Source organism: Alligator sinensis, unplaced genomic scaffold (assembly GCF_000455745.1).
Source record: "Alligator sinensis unplaced genomic scaffold, ASM45574v1 scaffold200_2, whole genome shotgun sequence".
NCBI lineage: Eukaryota > Metazoa > Chordata > Crocodylia > Alligatoridae > Alligator > Alligator sinensis.
In genome coordinates, this window is record NW_005842732.1 from 500,487 (window position 1) to 508,203 (window position 7,717).

The 7,717-nt window shown below is 44.3% G+C and overlaps 1 protein-coding gene across 3 annotated transcripts in view; it reads right to left on the reverse strand.

Moving 5' to 3' along the window:
* The window catches only part of LDAH (lipid droplet associated hydrolase), a 217,149-nt gene extending 212,320 nt beyond the window's left edge, over window positions 1–4,829 (reverse strand). For all 3 annotated transcript variants that reach the window (XM_006034383.3, XM_006034382.3, XM_025216356.1), the window contains exon 1: window positions 4,780–4,829. The gene's annotated coding sequence lies outside the window, so the exon portion shown is untranslated. The remainder of the gene's footprint in view (window positions 1–4,779) is intronic.
* Window positions 4,830–7,717: the final 2,888 nt, after the last annotated feature.

Genomic DNA, 7,717 nt, shown 5'->3' on the forward strand with positions numbered 1-7,717 from the left:
TGCTGTGATTAGGGGGAAAAAGGCTCTTTACATGTTTTGTAAATACTTAAGACTGAAACAAAGAAATAACCACTTCTAGTCCCAGTTTCTTTTTCCACCTGGAACAACCTCTAAAGGATCCTAAATTATTTTGGATAATGATTTGGGTCAAAAGGGCGAATACTGACACCACCTTGCTACAATCAAAACAAGACAAAGTAGGTCAGAAAGGAACAAGCATAAGCTGAAAATTATGATGAATTATATACAACTCATTTTGTCTGTGGAATATGTGAAACCCACTTTCAACAACACACCCACTCTAATTTAATAACTCCCTTCTGCCACCCAGGATCCACGTAGCCACATTTGACGCCAAACCACCAGCCAGCACATTCCTTCCATTTACCAAGTCCATCCTAGTTCCCTCCCAGCCTCCATATAAATCAGAATTGCTCAATTTAAATCAGCAATTCTCAGCCAGGGTGCCATCAGATCTTTTTCAGAATGCCACACAATATTAGGTGTGAAAACACCTACACAAGATTAAACCCAGGAATTTCAAAAAGGAAGCCATAGTGTAGAAACCATCTCTAAGCTGCTGTGGCCCGAGTTCTTCGCAGCACAAGAACTGCTGTATTATTTTTCTGTAGACAAGAAAGGAGTGAAAGCTAAGAGCTGACACTTTTGGAGTCTGAGCTGACATTTTTGGAGCCTGAGAACCACCGATTCAAATATTGAAAGCTAAACATGGTAGGGGAGGATGGGGAGGAAAAGGGAATACTTGAGCGTCACTGCTGGAAGCGCTGCACACAATGCAGGGAAAATCCGTGACAAAAATCAGGGGAAACAGGCATGATGAGAAAGTGGGAGCTGTAAAGGTGCAATGTGGTTAACACAATGGGTTGGAGATGAGAGCTCCTATGTATTACTACGATACAAGAAATCATAAGGTAATGATGAAAACAGCGAGGGATGTGCTCGATAGGAATGGGGTGGATGTGATAGGAACTGAAGGAAGTGGCCCAGACCGAGAGTGGCAAAGAAGCGGTCTGTACACTGATGATCCACAAAAGAGGTGCAAAGGGAGACTGGAGCTGAGCAAGCAGACAGGAGCAGGAAGTTTTTCGTGTTTCTCTCTCAAGACATCGGTGCTAAAAGGGTTGACCAAAACCCTGAGGAGCCTTTAAAACATCTTGGTGCACAGCCTCTCCACTCCCACGTAACAGCATTTGAGGAACCATGGGCCAGAACCTGTTCCAGCTATTAGCCACCAAACCAGACTCAGGACCTCGTGACACTTTACACTGAGCTGTACACATGTTGATCAGTGTTAGTGCTAGCGAGGGGGCTGGACCCAATGCTCTGCGAGGTCCCTTCTAGCCCCTAACAATCTATGAATTTAGCCTGAGTTTGAAGCAGTGACTTCATGACAGCAGAGCCCAGGAGGGCTGAAAGTTAAGAAGTCCCCTCCCTCCCATTCTAGGCTTCCCCCCTGCCCCTGCTCTCTAGGGCTCCCTCCGTTCCCTCCCAACCCCACTTACTTGTGGCTGCCTGCGTGGTCTATCCCAGGGGAGCAGGCAGGGAAGGTTTAACCTGCCTGCCCAGCTGCCCTCACCACCACTGCCGCACTTTGGGCCAGGCTCAGCAGGGGAATTGTGTGGGAGCAGTAAGCCCCATCAGAAACAATTCTGCCCTGGAATGGTGCAACTCTGTGACACACTTCAAAAGTACTTAAAACTAGTTTCGGGTGTTAACCTAGAGACAATCCAGGTATTAAGAGCTCCAGGAAAGAAACAAGGCCCTTAGGCACCTAAATCTGATCCTATTCTACCCTGCCTGAATACCTGAAAAAGCTGTTATTACCGTGGGTCCTCCTCCTCCTTGCTTTTTTGTGATCAATCTTAAGGGTCAGATGATGACATGAATGGTTGTTCACTTTCAGGGACTCAAACAGGATGAAACAGAATCATGTTTAGGCACCTGAATCCACTTCCACTCCCAACATGCGGTGGAACAGAATCTGACCCGTGCTCCCTCTATGCCAGGGACACACTGAAGAGACTTTCAGGCATCAGTATCTTGACAACAAACACTGGGTTCTCCTCCCACTGGAAGTCCCTTGCAAGGCTCTGACTATCCAAACTCAGTCCCCAGCTTACACACCTAAAGTCTTTTCATCCTAGGTCTAAATGACCCAATCACCATGATATGATGGTTACATTTCCAAGCAGCACCTGTGTTTTAGTAATGTTTTTTCTGTGCTGGATTAACAATGAAAGTTTCTAGCAAAGACTACTGCTTTAAGGAGATGATATACAAATGAAGTAACAATCAGTGAATACAGAGAAGATCAGAACGCAAAAGACAAGTGACAGAAAGGAGGGAGGTGGTTGCAAAGAGAAGCAGCAGCAGCAGATGCTAAAGAAAGAACAACCATTTTGCTTAAACATTATTCTTGTTTCATGCATCAACCTTCCCTTTCTTCAGCAATTATTCTTCTGCAGCCAAACCATTTGCTTCCAACTCAGGAAAATCCCCTGCTGACAATGAATACTGAGAAGTGCTGCAGTATATGACCCACATCCGCACCACCATGCTTTCCTTCTTCCTTTCCCTTCTCCATTTCAGCTTTCCCTGTCTTTGACTATTTGTTCTACTTCCTTCTGCTCTGGACCCAGGCACTAACTTAGATCATTACTCTTTATGCTGACACTTCATTTTGATGATTCCCATGCAATATACAAACTTCAAATTAAAACTCTGCTGTCAGAACCACAACTGATTAAATTCAGGTCAGGCAACTGAATACTTTTTTTTTTTTTCTTTTCAGTCCCAAAGCCATGCACATGATATGGTAAACTCCTATAAAGTATGGATAATCAAACATGCTAGCCTACACCTTACAAATCTGCCCCTCAGGTCAGGCAAGAACGATGCAGAATGCTTCCAGAATCAAGATACACCCATATTTATGAAACCAAACGGGAAGAAACCTGCTAGACAGTCTCATAAATGGAAGGTTATCATTCATCTTAGGAGAAGGCTGAGAAAAAAGGATCCATGAGCTCTATTGCTGACAAGTTTTTAGCTGGGTAATAATGTGTGTAACCAGGGCTCATCCTGTGTAATGTCTGGTCACTGGACTGGCTTTACTTTATATTCCCACAACCGTAAAGATCTTTATAGTTCATCGAGTTGAATGAGCTTGTGAACAGCTCCTACCATCCTAACGAAGCTCCGGAAGAAAACCATGCTAATTCATTATTAAAGTTACCGCCATCCTCAGGTAGCATTTGAACTCACATAGGAACTTTTCATTGTCAGAAATTAGAAGCTGTAGGAGAGGAACAAGGTGCTAATTTAAGCCCAGCCCCTGCTCTGGGCCTCCTTGAGAGCCCCACTGGAAGTCAGGACAGCCCCCTTGCACGAGGGGGGGGGCAATTAACGTCTCAGTTGCCTGAAATACATCAAGTGTTCGCTCTACAAAGGGAGACTTAACTTTTGCTGCTGGATGAAGAGCTGCCTCATTCGATTGCTTGATGGGTTTAACACGAACCCTACCAGGAGCAAACCAAATCAGTGCCTTAAAGCATCCCCATCATTTTAATCTCCTTGGCAAGTTTCATCCCCTGGCCAGTGTGGCAGCAGGAGGGGCAGGAAGCAGAAGACACAGCAGCAAGGTGCTGGCAAGGTGCACAAGGCAGGGAGCAGAAAGCAGAGCAGCGGATCTCAGAGCACAGGGCAGGGAGCAGAAAGCAGAGCAGTAGCTCTGGTAGGGAACACGGGCAGGAAGCAGCAAGGCGAACAGGCAGGGAGCGGAAAGCAGAGCAGCACATCAGGCAGGGAAAAGAAGGCACAGATCAACTAGGGAATCGGGGCAGAGAGCAGGAAGCGGAGCGGCAGACCGGGCAGAAACCAAAGCAGTAGCTGTAGTAAGAGCAGGAGATCAGGCAGGACGCCCGGGGCAGGGATCACACAACAGAGCCGTAGCTGCGCTAAGGAGCAGAAAGCTCTGACAGGGAGCAGGAAGCAGAGCAGCAGACCGGGCGGGGCGCTGGGGCAGGGAGCAGGAGGCGGAGCGGCAGCCCGGGGGCGGACACATGACGCGCGGCCCCGGCGCCAACGGCCGGCCAAGCCGGGCGGAAGCAGCCGGCGGAAGGAGCACGCGTCTCGGCTTCTTCCGCCCGGCCTCGGGTGCTGCGCCCGGCCCCGCCCCTCTCGCGGGGGCGGTCCTTCCCCGCCCGGCTGCGCCTCCCCTTGCGCATGCGCCAAGTGTGCCGGGTGACTGCTCGTGCTGGGGTTGCCCCGGGAGACGCAGAGCCCGCCCACCACGTGCAGAATGGGCCTGGCATGTGCTTTAGTTAATTCCACGTTTAAGGGGCTGGTTGGGTCACAGTCAAAAAATAAAAAATAAAAGAGAGTATATGGGAGGCAGCATCTTGCCCCATAGATGAGCAGCCTACAGTGGCAAGAAAACATGTTATAAACTATTTAGAAAAGCCAGGTGTGTACAAGTCCAGGGTGCATCATGCAAGGGACTAATGCCTGGGATTCCTCCCCAGCTCCCAGGGCAGTGAGCGCCCTTGTAGCCTCCTTGTTACGAGCCTGTGACTTTGCTCCCTTCCTTTATTTTCTTAGGATTCGTCCCAAGAAACTAGTTGCTATGTCTTTAGGGGCCCCCATACTTCCTCAGTGGGTCTTCACCCTTGGTGCAGCTAAAAGCTCCCTGCTACCCTTCTCCAGTCCTTTCCTTGAGCTCTTTGTATAATAATAAAAGAGAAGGGACGCAATCATTACCTGGGGAAGCGGTCACTTGGGAGCTCAAATGAGCCACGATCCTTGTACCAAGGGGTGTTTCCGAGTGACAGGCAGCACCGGCTGGCGGGGCGCGTTCCGGGGTGCCCCGGCCTGCCTTGCCTGTTCCTGGAAGCCACATCAAGGTGACTGGCACCATCGGAGCTTCGTTTAGCCAAGATTTATCTGAACATTCAAAGGGCACGTTGGCCTCCGAGTATCAGAGATCAAAGTGCCATTTTTTATGCCCCCGATTGACCCATCTTGTTTGAAAGCCAAGAGCGAGTTTCATTGCTATGTATTGAAACGATGAGCATAAATATTACTGCGTTTACTCACCCACCACACAAACTTTTCCCCGCTTCCCCCCACCCCCAGCCCATCCAAAATTAGGTTGCATGTCTCAAGTGGGGAAGCTGATTTTCTGCCTAGAATAGGAGCACCCTGCTTTAATTTCTGCTCCACCAGGCGGCACCAGCAGGTTTTCTGTTCGGGCAGTTGAATCAGTTGAATGAATTGCTTTTTTGACAGTTGCTATTTGTGTACGTTATACATATTGCTATTATTGTATTGTACTATACATTGCTATATTAATACTTTCACAGTTATGGCTGCATACAGTAGGGACACAGCCTAATCTTCAGCTCACTTACCCTCCCTTTCCTGTTTAGGAAAAAACTACAATTTTAACCCTTTTCAGAACTGAGCTGTCAGCAGCTCTTAGCTGCTCTGCCAGAAGCTGAAACTCTAGATGCTGCTGAGGTCTGGATGCCATGGGCAAATTTAGGATTTTGGAAAGAGCAAAAAACAGGCCGCAAGCTATAAAATAGGAGAAGAGAGACTAGCAATAGATAAACGGCAAACTGTTCAACAGAATCCTGATGAAAGGATCATTTGATTAGCGGAACATCAAGCCCATTAAAAGGTCATTAACACCTGCCTAGTGAAGAACAGTTAACTGAAACCAGGTAGATTATAATGAGCAATAAAGTCAGTTGATTCCCTCAGTGCTGTCTGCATGGACATGCCACTGCTACTATTTTGGGCAGAAAATCAGTTTCCCTGATTAAGACATGCACTTAATCTTGGAAGACTAATTTTTGGGGAAAAGGAGTGTGGACCATATGAGTAAATATGGTACATACTATAAGGAGAGTAGCACCTACTGGTCTTAAAAACTTGCTGGATCAGTCGTACAGAAAGTTGTAAACAAACGTAAAACAATCAAATAGATAAAAGAAACCCACTCCAGACTTCACAATCTAATGGCAGGAGGTAACAGATGAATGGAAAAGACGTATAGGGAGGAATGGGAAAATGACATACTTTTTACATATTAGGCTTTGCTCTCCGCTTACACCTGCCTTGTCATTGAGTAACATCTTGTAGTTTTCTAGAGGGCAGAAAGAGTCCTATAATTGTTTCTCAAGACTGACTTATTAATTTCCTTCAGAAAGTTAAAAATCCTTTTTCTCCTTAGATAAATCTAGTTTATTGTTTATTGACTAAACCCAAGTCAACCCATGCTGTCAGATGCATACATCTAAATCTCCCTACCAGATACATACACCTAGATGGGAGTTGCTTATACATCTGCAAGGCCTGAATTCTGCCCTTGGACTGTTTATGATTTATAAACATTATAAACAGTGTATGCTTATTTATAATCTTTGCAGTTTCTCAAACGTTATGGGGAAAACAGACTAATTATCTAAATAAATTATTTTCCCCCTCCCCATCCATTTCCTTTTATAAAATCTATACATTTATTAACAGAGTGCCATCATACATATGAATAAGCAGAGCATGACAATAAGACTCCAAAAAGTCTTTTTCAGTATATACAGATTACCTGTAAACAAAAAGAAGTTTGCATGCTTTAACATTTGGTAAGAAACATACGCACAATTAGTCTACACTATTACATTTTGTTCCTTCCTTGATGCTTTCAGTACAATGAAACACATGTTTCCAGTCTAACTCATGTAAATAAATATATTATGTGCACAGGGACACAGAGAAAGTTGATATAAAAAGAGTAACTCAGGCATAAGATATAAGAATTCTCCAATTCTTGTGTAATTTAAATATTAGCCTTAATGGTACTTTAAGATAGGTTTTGTCCCCCTCTCTTTTGGATATAGTTTACATGCAAAACTGTTTTACTGTAGGTTTTAGTTGTGCTATTAATGCTAGTGTTACAATGATGATAAATAACACCTGTTAGAAAACATTTATAAGATCTATTTGGAAATGTTCATCTGCCCATATGGTTGTTAACAATTAAACACTATCAGTTTAATCAATTAAAAATATTAAAAGTAGTGTTACTTCCCCTTCCCCTGAGTCCTCTTGCCAATTTTTATGTGCTTACAGTCACATTTTCCTATTAAAAATATATCCAAGATTGTCCTGTGAAAAACCCACACATGGTGGGTTTGGCTGCATGGAAAAGGATGAAGCTGAGTAAAAGGTCTAGTTCCAGCATAGACGTTCAAAGGAATTAGCCGTGTACCTAGCGGTAAGAAAATAGGTTATATCTTTGTATAATTAGGATCCTAATTTTATAGTTGTTTATAAATATTTATAAATAATGTAAGCATTCATGTACTACACAAGCTTTTTTCTGGCAAGCTGAACAGTACTTTCACACCATATGGCTGAGTTTTTGTGTTTAATGGGGAATCAGAATACATTTATAAAAGTCACTAGGAATTGTAGAAACCCTTTAGGAATACAGCATTAACCAAACATTTATGTCAAAACAGATGGAAATATCTAAAACGGGGAATTATGAATTAGAATATTGTCTCAAAAGTTATTGGAAAAATTTAAAAATGTGTTGCCTCATAATTTCCAGAACAATAATTCTGATGTTCCCAGTGGTAAAATACACAGGGATTTCATAGGACTAATATTCTTCCCAAAACTAACCTGGCTT